Here is a 13,530-nt window from a genome sequence, read left to right on the forward strand (position 1 = left end):
CGTCACTCGACGAAAAGTTGGAGTCGACCGCTGAAAATTCCGACGAGATCGGAACTTCGAGACGGTAGGATCCTTCCTTGTTGACGCCAAATCGGAATTCTCCGAACGTCATGACGATGGGCTCCTCCAGATAGGCACATGCATCCATACGGGAGGGCGGGTGAGGAATAAAATTGAATAGATCAGTTTTTCCCTTATTACCTCGATCCATCGCGTTGCTTGCTGTTGATGATGTCGAAGATCTTGAACGTGCTATCGAGATCAGATCCTTGCAACCTCTAATTCCCACAGACGGCGCCAATTGACAAAGGATTAACTTGTCAATGCCTACAAATTGTAGACTAGGGTTTTGCTAGAAGTAGAGGGCAAGTAGATCTCGAAGGTTTAGGCGAAAAGTACTCGACGATTATGAAAACTAGGGTTATGTTGACAGTAGATTCGATCCTTTCTTTGTTCCTCGACTCCCCCTTATATAAGAGGTGGAGCCGAGGGTTTCGTATTGTACAAGTTACAGAGTCCGGGACGGTTTGCAACTCGTCCCGCCAGATTACAAAATATACTTCCTATTACAACTCTAGCTTTCCTTAATACATCTTGGGCTCCCGAATCTTCTTATTCTTCGGATAGTGGGCCTTCAGTAAATCCCGGGTACTATCTATGGCAGGCCTATTTGGGGTGCCTATGTCACTCGGCCACCACTTCCTCGACCTCTTCTTGCTCGGCGTAGGCGTCACCGTAACTATCACCGTCACCGAAATGGAGGTCGTCAAGCCCTTGAGTGTGTGTAGAATCCAATTGGGACATGAAATCGGCGACCCCAATCTCAGACGCACTTGCTTAAGACTCGGGCATTTCAAAGATCATGTCGCGGGAGGCGACTCGGGGACGAGCTGCGTCGGCCATCACGGAAGAGGGAGAAGGCGTGGTCGTTGTGGACACCAGTGACGCATTGGCTTGCGTGTAGGCGTAGAGGTCGATGCCGAAGTGGGCTTCCTCTTCTTCTTCTCCGCCACCGACTGTGAGTGGGCTTGCATCGCTGCCGTCGGCTTCTACGACTACGGGCCGCTCAACATCGGCGCAAGGGGTGGCTTTCCCATGGTCGAGGACTTGCCGGTGGCCTTGGTGGTCGGTACGGCTGACATGGGCATACCCTTCGGGTACCCATTATTGGTATACCTGGCTCGGCCCAATATGGAGAAGACCCATTATGGAGAAGGCCCAACAAGGCAACCCGAAGAAGTAGTCGACTAGGACTCTTGTAAAACCCTAGGCTGGTTGCATATATAAAGCTAGCCAGGGCACCCGAAATAAGGAGGCCAACAGATAGACAACATAGCTCCGCTTATGGCGGCACCATGTAAACATACATATGATCATATAGTGGATTGCTAGCAGCACGTAGGGATCCTCCACCGAGGGGACCCGAAGCTGGGTACGTCGTGTGCCTAATCTCGCTCCCGGAATCTCCAGCGTCGCTCTCTCCCGAAACCCTAGTCTACAATACGTAGGCATTGCCGAGGTATTCCCTCGTCAATTGGCGCCGACCGTGGGGATAGCGGCGATTGGATTTTGTCATCCGGGCGGGATCCCTCATCAACAACAAGGATGGCCAGATCGCATCTAGTTGTTCGTTTTCTTCGACGTGATCAGCCTCATTCGCGACTTCACAGCGCATCCGGATTCGTCGGGATGCCGCAATCACCACGATGCACGACATTTGTTTCAAGGGCAACCCGATGTCTTCAGTGCCGCCCCGGCTGGATTGGACTAGTATGCCAATCAGAAGTTGGGCACCGGCCGGATCAAAGTCCAAAGATTTTTTTTTTCTCTCTCATCGATTACTCACCTAGTTGATTTATCTATTCAGAATTTCAGATCTAATCGTGCAAGCCACATGGAGAGACCAAACCAGCAGCTACATGGATCAGCCTGCCTTGGATCTACATTGTCGACATGTCCAGGGGATCGCAAGCTGGAAAAGGAGGCAATAGAAAGTGTTGCTACGCCGGAAAAAATCGGAAACCAGCTGGTACACGACAAAACACGATGACGTACCCTAGCTGACAAATTGAATTTATTAGCTGGTATTCTTCACCGTGAAGCAAAAAAAGCAAAGCTAAGTATTACTACATCCTACACGTATTGTTTTGCTCTATTACCCGTTCACTAGTGCTATCTAGCCATGATTACTACTTCAGTATTTGCACGTAAACTCTTGTGTCACAAATCAGTCGAGAAAAGCACAAAAGTGAAGCGACTCGGCCGCCAGCCGAATAAAATTTGACTCAGTCGTCGACTACTTTGCTTCGATGACCCTATTCTCCATCGCGGACTCAACATACTCGGGGGCTCGCACATCGAGGATCCATTACATCGACTGCGTCCTCTTCATCGACTACTCCCAGCCAGGCGTCGCGTGACCACATCGACTGCGTCTGCCACATGACCTGCCTCCATGTCGGCTCCGCCGCATCCGATAAAAAGCTAAGTGTACCTCTTCCAAGGGTTGATTATCATTTACTTTCACCACACCCAAATACTCGGGGGGTGCACCATTGCATTACTACAACAAATTCATCCAAACACTGGGGGCTGCGCCATCACTTCGTTACCACAAATATACTTGGTTACTTGGTGAATTTCTTTTCTTCGGCTCTGGATATATCTTCTCCGGCTCAGTAAAATTATTTTCTTCGGCTCAGTGGAATTACTTGGTTACTTGGTTACTTGGTGAATTTCTTTTCTTCGGCTCTGGATATATCTTCTCCGGTTCAGTGGAATTATTTTCTCCGGTTCAGTGGAATTATTCTCTTCGACTCAGTGGATTTATTTTCTTCGGCTTAGTGAAATTATATTTTTCGGCTCGGATTCATCTTCTTCGGCTTACTGGATTTTGTCTTCGTTGGATTCATCTTATAAGGTTATCATTGGTTTCCTCTTATACAATACTACCCGATGAGTTTCCGGGTCAACGGATTCATCTTCTATGGTTATTACTGGAATTATTTTCTTCGGGTCAATGGATTCATCCTCTATGATATCAGCGGATTCATCTTCTATGATTATTACTGGATTCTTCGGGCCAATGAATTCATCCTCTATGATATCGACGGATTTATCTTCAATATATGCTCTATATTTAATGGCGTAATCTTCAATATGGATTCATCTAAAATACTTCATCTGGGATTCATCTTCGTATATTATTGTCTATGGCTTCATCCTAAATGGCTTCACCTTATATGACGCCGCGACTCCGTCAACTTCTTTCGACATCATGGCTAACACTCGGGGGCTCGACCATGACTTCGCCTCGGGTCGCAACTGCGACACAGCATCTAAGTAATAATCATAACGTCACCCCAGCAGCGCTCGGGGGCTCGGCTATTTCTTCATCAACAATTTGGCGGCATCTATTATCTCTATTTGGTGGTTTCTACTTCGGTTCGATTTCTTCTATACAGTCGAAGATTTCATCGCGCGTCGACTCCATTGTACCCAATAAAGCTAAGTGTTCCTTTATCTTACACAAAGTTGATTGTCATCTACTTTTGCCGCACCCGATGCTCGGGGGCTGCGCGGCGTATATTCACTTTACATATCATTGAATTTGAGCATCTGACACCGCATGTGAAAAAGAGAGTCAAGGAAAATATAGAAAAAGTTTGTTCATTTGTGCAGGAGATAGAAAATTTCAAAGTATATAAGGGAGAACCCGACGAAATTGTCTACAGGGATAACTCGACGAAATTGTCTTCAAGAAAGGACAGAACTCGACGAAATCTTCTTCAAGGAGGTGTCGAAAAATTATCTTCAAGGAGGTGTCGAAAAATTATCTTCAAGGAGGTGTCGAAAAATTATCTTCAAGGAGGTGTCGAAAAATTATCTTCAAGGAGGTGCCGAAGAATTATCTTCAAGGAGGTGTCGAAGAATTATCTTCAAGGAGGTGTCGAAAAATTATCTTCAAGGAGGTGCCGAAGAATTGTCCTCAGGGAGGACCCGAAGAATTGTCTTCAAAGAGGACCCGAAGAATTGTCCTCAGGGAGGACCCGAAGAATTGTCCTCAAAGAGGACCCGAAGAAATTTTCCTGAAGGAGGAACTCGATGAAATTTTCATCAAGGAGGAACCCAAAAAAAAAAAAAAAAAAAAAAAAAAAGAAGGACAAATCTTCGGGTCCATTGACTCGTCATTTGTTCCGATCAAGAACATCGGTGATATGTCTGACGACAATATAGAAGAACGCAATATATTCGGCTGACTCATAAAGCCCAAGAGAAAAATATAGAAGAACCCGCAAAATGGGTCATTGCATCAGCCGAACAAGGCACTCGACAATATATTCTCAGAACGCCAAAGTTGCGATCAATTTCTGAATGCCGCAAATTTGCGAAGGTAAGACCCCGGATCCGTTCTGCTGGGCGTGGCATCGCCAAAGACTGCGCTCTGCTACTTTTATCCGTATCAACAGATACGAAGAAAAATCCTAACGGACGCGTTAGGTACCCGATAAACATGACTGGGACTCGACAGAATGGTAAGACCTTAAGCGGCACCTGTCGAGTTAGCACCAGTATCCCGAGATCATGTCCGGGGACGTGATCTTGAAGTAGGTTTTTGCGGATTGCCACTAGAGCGAGTTAACTAGTACCCGATCCGTCGGATGAACTAGCCCCAACTACCATTATCCCTGTACAATATAGATATGGATGTCAAATAAAAATAGCAACGGCCTAGAGTCGATAAAAGAGGGGCTGCGCCAAGTTGTTTATCGAGTAGTACAACTTGAGCCTATGCCTAGGTGCAAGCACCTGCTCATAGGCTCGGGGCTACTCTTATCAAGAGTATTGTTCACCCTCCCGATAAGATGCAAGAAAGAGGAAAGAATTGTGGTGTCGATTAAAAGCAAGTTGAGCCTACACCCAAGTGCAAACACTTGGCTGTAGCCTCGGGGGCTACTCCCATCGGGAGCGCTGCCGCGCACCCGATAGAAAAATAACTTCGACAGTATCTACGACAATCAAGGTTTGTAGACTCAACTCGATTCTACGACTCGAGTGGAGCCTACTCCCATCGGGAGCACATGGATTTCATCAAGTCCTCCAGAAATATAGTTAAGTTTTTCATCGAGTAGTACAACTTGAGTCTATGCCCAAGTGCAAGCACTTGCCCATAGACTCGGGGGCTACTCCCATCGGGAGCGCTGCCGCGCACCCGATAATTTCAAGAATCGTCGACATCATCTACGCTACACATGATCTACGACATGGACCTCGCCTTGTATTTCTTCGGCTTCGGAGATGGTTATGCTTGGAGTTTCTACGCAAGTCTTCGACTTCCCTATAAACTCGGGGGCTACTGACATGGGCATACCCTTCGGGTACCCATTATTGGTATACCTGGCTCGGCCCAATATGGAGAAGACCCATTATGGAGAAGGCCCAACAAGGCAACCCGAAGAAGTAGTCGACTAGGACTCTTGTAAAACCCTAGGCTGGTTGCATATATAAAGCTAGCCAGGGCACCCGAAATAAGGAGGCCAACGAGATAGACAACATAGCTCCGCTTATGGCGGCACCATGTAAACATACATATGATCATATAGTGGATTGCTAGCAGCACGTAGGGATCCTCCACCGAGGGGACCCGAAGCTGGGTACGTCGTGTGCCTAATCTCGCTCCCGGAATCTCCAGCGTCGCTCTCTCCCGAAACCCTAGTCTACAATACGTAGGCATTGCCGAGGTATTCCCTCGTCAACGGCCGCCCGCACCGCGCCGGTATTACCCAACCGCTTCTGTGGTATCGAAGGCGCCGCGGGGGTCAAACCGGGCGGCGACGCTTCAGCGGAAAAGCTATGGCGGGCACGCGAAAACGAGATATGGTGCCATTCTAGTAGGAGATGGGAGAATGGTGGCGTCGGCGTCAGCGATGACTAGCGGCGGATTTAGGCGGGAGGGTCGGCCGCTCGCCAGGAGCTCAATTTTTTGTCACTGAGGTGGGCGGGGAGGAAGTATGAGAGAGACGCCTCAAGTTTTAGGGGTCACACTCTCATTTTTACATTTTTAGTCCTTTGGTCCATTTTGGGTTTCGGCTCGAGACGCTTATGGCCGTTAACGGCCTATCTTTTCTCCTCTAAAACCGTTTTAAGCTTCAGTTAGAGATGCTCTTAGCTAGCATACTGTGCTGCGGGTAGATGAGATCGATCGATCGATCTGGGAGGGTGAATCAAAAGCGAGCTTTTACGAGGAATCAACCAAGCACGAGGACCCAACTCAACAGGGGACAGGGGAGAGACCATCGCACGAGCTGCCCGATCTCTTCTGTCTAACTCACCGTCGGCAGCCGTACTCTTCATGATGGAGCCACAGCTCCGGAACATGCTAGCTGCAAGCTCAAAAGAATGACCACGAGGACAAGGAATTCAGAGACCTTTACAAACAAAAAAGAGCGTGAGGTCTCAGTTGCTTCGAACGCACTAGATTTGATTACTGCCGGAAAAAAAAACTCAAGTGCGTGAGTGAGGTTGCAATTGCTTGGAGCGCACTTGATCTGACTGTGGAGTGGAGTTGGGCACGCCGCCACCACAGCTGAGCCTCTTTTTTTTAAGCTGTTTCCCGGCTTGCTGCATTTCCTTTGAGGAAACGAAGGAGAATTTAGTTACCAACCCACATGTGCTTGGCAGCTTCTTCCATTTGAGAGAGTGCGCGTCCATCCGATTCTGGCCGCAACAGCAAGGAAACCCGCCAATCCGTGGCCATCCCCTTGCTACTTGCGAGTTGCGACTAGCAGCTAGTGTTTCCGACCAATATTCATGTATGAATCTAGATTGGCCAACACACTTACCTCGCCAACTCTGACGTAACGTTTGCTACCTTGACCACGCATCTCCAATGGTTAGTGCCAAGAATCACGCCAAACCGCTAGAAAATTTGTAGTGCTACATTTTTTTGATGGGAAATTTGCAGGAGAGAACTGAAAGCCTGCTACTCCCTCCGTTCCATTTTTTTTATCGGCACGGAGAGGAGGCAACGCTACCATGTAAGTAGGTAATGTCCCACGTTGATTAAATTGGATTCAAGTCAGTATGGTGTAATATCTTTCCAATATAGCATATCAAAAGTAAGTGATATTAACTAGGCGGAAACGAAGCCCCTCTTAGGGCTTGGGTACGTGTTTATATATGGTGAGAATAGCCCTCACCGTGGCGTACAAGGGAGCTCTTTTTGTTAGCTCGATTAGATGACCAAAATCCCCTAGGTCTTTTCTAGGGTTCCCCGTCTCCTCTCGCGGCGCTCACGGGAGTCACCAATTTACCTCTGGAGATCTACATCCGATCGACGTGATTTGTGTAAAAGCGCTCGCTTGACCGAGAGGTGGAGAGTTCTCTGGTCAATCTCTGGCCACGACAAGGGGTGCATGGCGGAACAAGTGGGGTGTCGGAGGAGGAACCTATGATCCCGGTGAAGGATCAGGAGAAACATGATTCCCCGTCTGGGCGGGGCACGGATGGTGCGGGCGGTTCAGGTATGGCTGAGTTTGAGAGGGAATTGGAGGACATGTTCGAAGGGCTCAATCTTGTGGGAGAGGAAGAGACCCTAAGCACTTGGCCCAATCCTACCGGCGACGCCGCTCGTCAGAAGTTAGCCTCCCTTTAGTATATGAATTTGGATCACAATATAACAAACTCCACCTTGAGACAAATTCCATCATGTAGCATGAACTTCAATAATCTCCTGAACAACAAAGAAAAACACTTGCTGGCGCCAACAACCACTTGGGCTAAACAGTTATACCAACCAAGCTCGAGCAAAGCTCAAACTTGGAAAGAGGAACTGACTTTGTCATCATATCAGCAGGATTATCATGAGTACTTATCTTGCATACCTTCAGTTTACCTTGCGCAACAATGTCGCGAACTTAATGGTACTTGATATCAATGTGCTTTGTCCCCTCATGGAACATTTGATTTTTAGTAAGGTATATTGCACTTTGACTGTCAGAAAACAAGGTAATGCAAGAATCATATCCACAAAGCTCAGCATACAAACCTTTCAACCAAACAGATTCTTTGCAAGCTTCACAAATTGCCATATATTCTGCTTCGATTGTAGATTGGGCAACAACAGGTTGTAACGTTGTCTTTCAACTCACAGCACATCCACCAACAGTGAACACATAACCTGTGAGGGATCTTCTCTTATCCAATTGGCAGCAAAATCTGAATCCACATAGTCTACGAGTTCCTCACCGATCTTGCCAAACTTCAAGAAAACTTTGGATGTGCCACGAAGGTACCTGAAAATCCACTGAACAGCTTTCCAATGTTCTTTACCAGGATTAGCCATGTATCAACTGACCAAACTCATAGCATATGACAAATCAGGACAAGAGCAAACCATGGCATACATCAAGAAACCAACAACACTAGAATATGGAACTCGTGACATGTACTCAATATCTCCATCAGTACTAGGACATTGCAATGCTGACAATTTAAAGTGAGGAGCAATAGGTGTACTAATAGACTCATGCATATTAAAACGATGAAGAACTTTCTGAATGTAATTTTGCTAACTAAGAAATAACACACTAGATTTTCTATCTCTTGTAATTTCCATACCTAGTATTTTCTTAGCAGCACCAAGATCCTTCATCTCAAACTCACTACTTAATTGTGACTTTAAAGTAGTGATCTCTTTCTTGCTCTTGGCAACAATCAACATATCATCAACATATAACAGCAAGTATATTGGTGATCAATTAACAAACTTAATATAAACACAACTATCATACTGAGATCTCTTAAACGCATGTGCAAGCATAAATGAATCGAACCTTTTATACCACTGTCTTGGGGAATGTTTCAGACCATAAAGGGACCTCTTCAACTTGCAAACAAGATCCTCCTTACCAGGCACAACAAAACCTTCAGGTTGGTCCATGTATATCTCCTCCTCAAGCTCACCATGCAGAAAAGCAGTCTTTACATCAAGCTGCTTGATGACCCACAAGTATAGGGGATCGCAACAGTCTTCGAGGGAAGTAAAACCCAAATTTATTGATTCGACACAAGGGGACACAAAGAATACTTATAAGCCTTAACAACTGAGTTGTCAATTCAGCTGCACCTGGAAAAGCACTAGTAACAGGGGTAATGTGAAAGCAACAGTAATATGAGAGCAATAGTAACAATAACACAGCAGCAGTAACAGTAACACAGAGGCGATGACACCAGAAAATAATTGATACTACTTCCAATGACATATAGGACCGAGTGAGTATTTGATGATGACAGATGGACCGGGGTTCCCAGCTATCTACACTAGTGGTAACTCTCCAATAACAAGTGTTGGGTGAACAAATTACAGTTGGGCAATTGATAGGATTGAAATAGCATTAAGACAGAACATCCAGTCTATTAATTATACGTAGGCATGTTTTCCATATATAGTCATACGTGCTCGCAATGAGAAACTTGCACAACATCTTTTGTCCTACCAGCCCGTTTGCAGCGGGGCTTTGATGTCTACGGGTGCTTCTATTCTTGTAGACAGTGTTGGGCCTCCAAGAGCAGAGGTTTGTAGAACAGCAGCAAGTTTCCCTTAAGTGGATCACCCAAGGTTTATCGAACTCAAGGAGGAAGAGGTCAAAGATATCCCTCTCAAGCAACCCTGCAATCACGATACAAGAAGTCTCTTGTGTCCCCAACACACCTAATACACTTGTCATATGTATAGGTGCACTAGTTCGGCGAAGAGATAGTGAAATACAAGTAGTATGGATGAATATGAGCAGTAGTAACGGCGCCAGAAAAGTGCTTGCTGGCGTGCAGTTGATGGTAGTAATATTGCAGGAAGTAAAGATGCAGTAAAACAGTAAACAAGCGATGATTGCAGTATTTGAAAACAAGGCCTAGGGTTCATACTTTCACTAGTGGACACTCTCAACATTGATCACATAATAAATAAGTTCTCTTCCTTTGTGCTACATATACTCTTGTTTGATAATGAACACCATTCGTTGTGTAGGGCTACAAGAGGACCTCAATGCCGGAGTTAACAAGCTCCACAACATTCGGCATTCATATTTAAGTAACCTTAGAGCATAATAGATCTTTGCAATTTAAACCGATTACTAACATAGCATACACACTGTCATCTTTACACTATGAAGGGGGAATAGATCACATCAATACTATCATAGTAATAATTAACTCCATAACCTACAAGAGATTATGATCATAGCCTACGCCAAGTACTACACGATGCACACACTGTCACCATTACACCGTGAAGGAGGAATAGACTACTTTAATAACATCACAAGAGTAGCACATAGACTAATAGTGATACAAAGCTCATATGAATCTCAATCATGTAAGGCAGCTCATGAGATCATTGTATTGAAGTACATAGGAGAGAGATTAACCACATAGCTACCGGTACAGCCCTTAGCCTCGAAGGAGAACTACTCCCTCCTCATGGGAGACAAGCAGCGTTGATGAAGATGGCGGTGGTGTCGATGGAGAAGCCTTCCGGGGCACTTCCCCGTCCCGGCGGCGTGCCGGAACGGAGACTCCTGTCCCCCGGATCTTGGCTTCGCGATGGCGGCGGCTCTGGAAGGTTTCTCGTACCGTGGCTTTTCCGTATCGAAGATTTAGGTCAGGGACCTTTATATAGGCGAAGAGGCGGAGTCGGAGGGGGTACGGAGCCGCCACACAACAGGGTGGCGCGCCCCCCTCCTGGGCCGCGCCAGCCCCATGTGTGGGCCCCCTGTGGCTCTCCTCTGGTGGCTCTCGGGTGTTCTGGAAGCTTCATGGAATTCTAAGATGCTGGGCGTTGATTTCGTCCAATTCCGATAATATTTCCTTACTAGGATTTCTGAAACGAAAAACAGCAGAAAACAGGAACTGGCACTTCGGCATCTCGTCAATAGGTTAGTTCCGGAAAACGCATCAAAACGATATAAAGTGTGAACAAAACATGTAGGTAATGTCATAAAACTAGCATGGAACATAAGAAATTATAGATACGTTTGAGACGTATCAAGCATACCCAAGCTTAGTTCCTACTCGCCCTCGAGTAGGTAAACGATAAAAAGAATAATTTATGTAGTGACATGCTACCAACATAATCTTGATCAATACTATTGTAAAGCATATGAAGTGAATGAAGTGATAGTAAAGATAATGACTAAACAACTGAATCATATAGCAAAGACTTTTTATGAATAGTACTTTCAAGACAAGCATCAATAAGTCTTGCATAAGAGTTACTCATAAAGCAATAGATTCAAAGTAGAAGGCATTGAAGTAACACAAAGGATGATTAAGTTTCAGCAATTGCTTTCAACTTGCAACATATATATCTCATGGATAGTTGTCAACATAAAGCAATATAACAAGTGCAATAGGTAAACATGTAAGAATCAATGCACACAGTTGACACAAGTGTTTGCTTCTAAGATAGAAAGAAGTGGGTAAACTGGCTCAACATAAAGTAGAAGAAAGGCCCTTCGCAGAGGGAAGCAGGGATTAAATCATGTGCTAGAGCTTTTTAAGTTTTGAACTCATATAGAGAGTATAAAAGTAAAGTTTTGAGAGGTGTTTGTTGTTGTCAACGAATGGTAATGGGTACTCTAACTACCTTATCAACCAGACTTTCAAGAGCGGCTCCCATGAAGGACGTTATCTCTACCAGCAAGGTAGATCATCCCTCTTCTCTTTTGTTTACACATGTACTTTAGTTTATTTTTTTTATTTTTTTATGGATGACACTCCTCCCAACCTTTTGCTTTCACAAGCCATGGCTAACCGAATCCTCGGGTGCCTTCCAACAATCACATACCATGAAGGAGTGTCTATTTGCAAAATTAAGTTGCTTACTGATGAATCAGAGCAAAACATGTGAAGAGAATTATTAATGCAAGTTAATTAATCGGGCCGGGAACCCCATTGCCAGCTCTTTTTGCAAAGTTATTGGATAAGCGGATGAAGCCACTAGTCCATTGTGAAAGTCCGTCAAAAGTAAATGACAAGATCGAAAGATAAAACACCACATACTTCCTCATGAGCTATAAAACATTGACACAAATAAGAGATAATAGCTTTTGAATTGTTTAAAGGTAGCACATGAAGTATTTGCTTGGAATGGCAGAGAAATACCATGTGGTAGGTAGGTATGGTGGACACAAATGGCATAGTATTTGGCTCAAGGATTTGGATGCACGAGAAGAATCCCTCTCAATACAAGGCTAGGCTAGCAAGGTTGTTTGAAGCAAACTCAAGTATAAATGGTACAGCAAGACTCACATATGAACATATTGTAAGTATTATAAGACTTTACATCGTCTCCTTGTTGTTCAAACACCTCAACCAGAAAATATCTAGACTCTAGAGAAACCAATCATGCAAACCAAATTTTAACAAGCTCTATGTAGTTCTTCATTAATAGGTGCAAAGTACATGATGCAAGAGCTTAAACATGATCCATATGAGCACAACAATTGCCAAGTATCAAATTATTCAAGACATTATACCAATTACCACATGCAGCATTTTCTGTTTCCAACCATATAACAATGAACGAAGCAGTTTCAACCTTCGCCATGAACATTAAGAGTAAAGCTAAGAACACATGTGTTCATTCGCAACAGCGGAGCGTGTCTCTCTCCCACACAAGCATGAATTTATTCAAACAAAACAAAAACAAACAGACGCTCCAAGTAAAGCACATAAGATGTGACCGAATAAAAATATAGTTTCAAGAGAAGAAACCTGATAAGTTGTCGATGAAGAAGGGGATGCCTTGGGCATCCCCAAGCTTAGATGGTTGAGTCTTCTTGAAATATGCAGGGATGAACCACGGGGGCATCCCCAAGCTTAGACTTTTCCCTCTTCTTGATCATAGTATATCATCCTCCTCTCTTGACCCTTGAAAACTTCCTCCACACCAAACTCGAAACAAACTCATTAGAGGGTTAGTGCATAATCAAAAATTTCACATGTTCAGAGGTGACACAATCATTCTTAACACTTCCGGACATTGCACAAAGCTACTTGGAAGTCAATGGAACAAACAAATCCATCCAACACAAGCAAAAGAGGCAATGCCAAATAAAAGGCGAGAATCTGTCAAAACAGAACGGTCCAGTAAAGACGAATGTTTTAGAGGCACTTGGACTTGCTCGGATGAAAATGCTCAAATTGAATGAAAGTTGCGTACATATCCGAGGATCACGCACGTAAATTGGCAGATTTTTCCGAGTTACCTACGAGAGAACCACTGCCCAAATTCGTGATGACGTAATCTGTTTCTGCGCAGTAATCCAAATCTAGTATCAACATTACTATCAAAGACTTTACTTGGCACAACAATGCAATAAAAATAAGATAAGGAGAGGTTGCTACAGTAGTAAACAACTTCCAAGACTCAAATATAAAACAAAAGTACTGTAGTAAAATAAACACATGGGTTATCTCCCAAGAAGTTCTTTCTTTAGCCATTAAGATGGGCTCAGCAATTTTAATGAT

Source organism: Lolium rigidum, chromosome 6, assembly GCF_022539505.1.
Source record: "Lolium rigidum isolate FL_2022 chromosome 6, APGP_CSIRO_Lrig_0.1, whole genome shotgun sequence".
NCBI classification, from domain to species: domain Eukaryota; kingdom Viridiplantae; phylum Streptophyta; class Magnoliopsida; order Poales; family Poaceae; genus Lolium; species Lolium rigidum.